This window comes from Arachis duranensis, chromosome 7 (genome assembly GCF_000817695.3).
Source record: "Arachis duranensis cultivar V14167 chromosome 7, aradu.V14167.gnm2.J7QH, whole genome shotgun sequence".
In the NCBI taxonomy this organism is placed as follows: Eukaryota; Viridiplantae; Streptophyta; class Magnoliopsida; order Fabales; family Fabaceae; genus Arachis; species Arachis duranensis.
The window spans coordinates 48,359,733-48,363,783 of NC_029778.3; the positions used below are offsets into that span (position 1 = coordinate 48,359,733).

General features: G+C 41.0%; 1 non-coding gene across 1 annotated transcript; it reads right to left on the minus strand.

The window, feature by feature from the left end:
• Nucleotides 1-1,133: 1,133 nt before the first annotated feature.
• On the minus strand, nucleotides 1,134-1,241 carry LOC127740827 (small nucleolar RNA R71). The gene has a single exon (XR_008001683.1). It is a non-coding gene; the product is annotated as a small nucleolar RNA R71 (small nucleolar RNA).
• Nucleotides 1,242-4,051: the final 2,810 nt, after the last annotated feature.

Below are 4,051 nucleotides of genomic sequence, written 5' to 3' on the forward strand. Positions count from 1 at the left end.
CAAAATCAATTTCTTTCCATTCTCAAAAATACTTGCCTACAATTAATGATTTGATTCAACATTTCAAGTATGTTGCCTTTTCTGTTAAGAAAAGTTTATTGTTTGAATCATATCCTTTAAATTTCCTGTTAGCCAAGTCATTAATTTTAAAAATCAAATCTTTTTAAATTGTTTCTCAATCATATTTTTCAATCATATCTTTTTAAAACCATAACTCTTCAATCATATCTTCTTAATCACATCTTTTTCCAAATAATTTGAAATCTTTTTGATTTCTAATTTCAAAATCCTTTTCAAAAATCACTTTATTTCTTTCCCAACTTTAATTTTCGAAAATCATTCTTCAATTTTTCAAAATCTCTTCAAAATCTTTTAATTTATTTTCGAAAATTCTTCCCCTCTTCTCACATCCTTCTATTTAAGGACTAACACTCATCCACTATCAACAATTTGAGCTCTATCTCTCTTGATAAGTTCGAATTCTTCTTCTTCTACCTCCTCCTTCTATTCTTCTTTTCCTCTGACATCTCAAGGAATCTCTATACTGTGACATAGAGGATTCCATATTTTCTTGTTCTCTTCTCTTTCATATGAGCAGGAGCAAAGACAAAAGCATTCTTGTTGAGGCTGACCCTGAACCTGAAAGGACCTTGAAGTGAAAGCTAAGAGAAGCTAAAGCACTACTCTCTGTAGAGGACCTAACAGAAATCATAAAACAAGAAGAAGACATGGCAGCCAAAAACAACAACAATGCCAACAATGCAAGGAAGGTGCTGGGTGATTTTACTACACCTACTCCCGACTTCTATGGGAGAAACATCTCTATCCCTGCCATTGGAGCAAACAACTTTGAGCTTAAGCCTCAATTAGTTTCTCTAATGCAACAAAATTGCAAGTTCCATGGACTTCCATTGGAAGATCCTCATCAGTTTTTAGCTAAATTCTTGCAAATCTGTGACACTATCAAGACCAATAGGGTTGACCCTGAGGTCTACAGACTTATGCTATTCCCTTTTGCTGTAAGAGACAGAGCTAGGATATGGTTGGACTCACAACCTAAAGAAAGCCTGAACTCTTGGAAAAATCTAGTCAATGCCTTCTTGGCAAAGTTCTTTCCACCTCAAAAATTGTGTAAGCTTAGAGTGGAAGTCCAAACCTTCAGACAGAAGGAAGGTGAATCCCTCTATGAAGCTTGGGAAAGATACAAATAATTGATCAGAAAGTGTCCTTCTGACATGCTTTTTAAATGGAGCATCATAGGTATCTTCTATGATGGTCTGTCTGAACTGTCCAAGATGTCATTGGACAGCTCTGCTGGAGGATCTCTTCATCTGAAGAAGACGCCTGCAGAAGCTCAAGAACTCATTGAAATGGTTGCAAATAACCAATTCATGTATACTTCTGAAAGGAATCCTATGAACAATGGGACGAATCAAAAGAAAGGAGTTCTTGAGATTGATACTCTGAATGCCATATTGGCTCAGAACAAAATATTGACTCAGCAAGTCAATATGATTTCTCAAAGTCTGTCTGGAATGCAAGCTGCACCAAGCAGTACTAAGGACGCTTTATCTGAAGAAGAAGCTTATGATCCTGAAAACCCATCAATGGAAGAGGTGAATTACATGGGAGAACCCTATGGAAACACCTATAATCTTTCATGGAGAAATCATCCAAATCTATCATGGAAGGATCAACAGAGACCTCATTAAGGTTTCAACAACAATAACGGTGGAAGAAAGAGGTTTAGCAATGGCAAGCCTTTTCCATCATCTTCTCAGCAACAGACAGAGAATTCTAAGCAGAGCCACTCTGACTTAGCAACCATGGTCTCTGATCTAATCAAAACCACTCAAAGTTTCATGACTGAAACAAGGTCCTCCATTAGAAACTTGGAGGCACAAGTGGGTCAGCTGAGTAAGAAAGTTACTGAACTCCCTCCTCGTACTCTTCCAAGCAATACAGAAGAGAATCCAAAAGGAAAGTGTAAGGCCATCAACATGGCCGAAATTGGAGAGGAGGAAGAGGCATTGATCGCCACTGAGGAAGACCTCAGTGAACGTCCACTGGCCTCCAATGAGTTCCCTAATGATGAACCATGGGAATCTGAGGCTCACACTGAGACAATAGAGATTCCATTGGATTTACTTCTGCCTTTCATGAGCTCTGATGAGTATTCTTCCTTTGAAGAGGATGAAGATGTCACTGAAGAGCAAGTTCCTAAGTACCTTGGAGCAATCATGAAGCTAAATGACAAGTTATTTGGAAATGAGACATGGGAGGACGAACCCCCTTTGCTCTCCAAAGACCTGGATGACTTGACTAGGCAGAGATTACCTTAAAAGAGACAGGACCCTGGGAAGTTCTCAATACCTTGTACATTAGGCACCATGACCTTCGAGAAGGCTCTATGTGACCTAGGGTCAAGCATAAACCTCATGCCTTTCTCTGTAATGGAGAAGCTAGGAATCTTTGAGGTACAAGCTGCAAGAATCTCACTAGAGATGGCAGACAATTCAAGAAAACAAGCTTATGGACTTGTAGAGGATGTTCTGGTAAAGATTGAAGACCATTACATCCTAGCTGATTTCATAGTCCTAGAGACTGGGAAGTGCATGGATGAATCCATCATCCTTGGCAGACCCTTCCTAGCCACAGCAAAGGCTGTGATTAATGTTGACAGAGGAGAATTGATCATTCAAGTGAATGAAGAATCCTTTGTGTTTAAGGCTCAAGGATATCCCTCTGTAACCATGGAGAGGAAGCATGAAGAGCTTCTCTCAAAACAGAGTCAAACAGAGCCCCCATAGTCAAACTCTAAGTTTGGTGTTGGAAGGCCACAACCAAATTCTAAGTTTGGTGTTAAACCCCCACATTCAAACTCTAAGTTTGGTGTTGGGAGGTTCCAACATTACTCTGAACATCTGTGAGGCTCCATGAGGGCCCACTGTTAAGCTACTGACATTAAAGAAGAGCTTGTTGGGAGGCAACCTAATGTTATATTTATCTATTTTCCATTGTTATTTTATGTTTTCTATAGGTTGATGATCATGTGAAGTCACAAAAACAATTGGAAAAGCAAAAATAGAGTGAAAAATAGAAAGAAAAATAGCACACCCTGGAGGAAAAGCTTGCTGGCGTTTAAACGCCAGTAAGGGCAGCAAATACGCGTTTAACGCCCAGTCTGGCACCATTCTGGGGGTTTAACGCTAGAAAGAGGCACCAGACTGGCGTTTAACGCCACAAAGGGGGCACCAGACTGGTGTTTAATGCTAGAAAAGGGCAGCAACCCGGTGTTTAACGCCAGGATTGGCAGAAAGGGCGTTTTATACGCCACTTGGTGCAGGGATGAGCTATCCTTGACACCTCAGGATCTGTGGACCCCACAGGATCCCCACCTACCCCACCACTCTCTCTCTTCTTCACCCATTCACCAATCACCTCAATACCTCTTCCCCAAAAAAACCTCTCACCTATCAAATCCCACCATTCTCTTCACCTCTCACATCCATCCTTCATAAAACCCCACCTACCCCACCATCCAAATTCAAATTACTTTCCCTCCCAAACCCACCCATAATGGCCGAACCCTACCCCTCTCTCCACCCCTATATAAACCCTACTTCACTCCTTCATTTTCACACAACCTAAACACTACTTCTCCCCCTCAGCCGAACCACAAAAGCCCCCTCCATCTCCTCTATTTTCTCTTCTTCAACTCTTTTCTTTCCTCTTTTGCTCGAGGACGAGCAAACCTTCTAAGTTTGGTGTGGTAAAAGCGTTGCTTTTTATTTTTCCATAACCATTTATGGCACCTAAGGCCGGAGAAACCTCTAGAAAGAGAAAAGGGAAGGCAAAAGCTTCCACCTCCAAGTCATGGGAGATGGAGAGATTCATCTCAAGGGTGCATCAAGACCACTTTTATAAAGTTGTGGCCATGAAGAAGGTGATCCCCGAGGTCCCTTTCAAACTCAAAAAGAGTGAATATCTGGAGATCCGACATGAGATCCGAAGAAGAGGTTGGGAAGTTCTTACCAACCCCATTCAACAA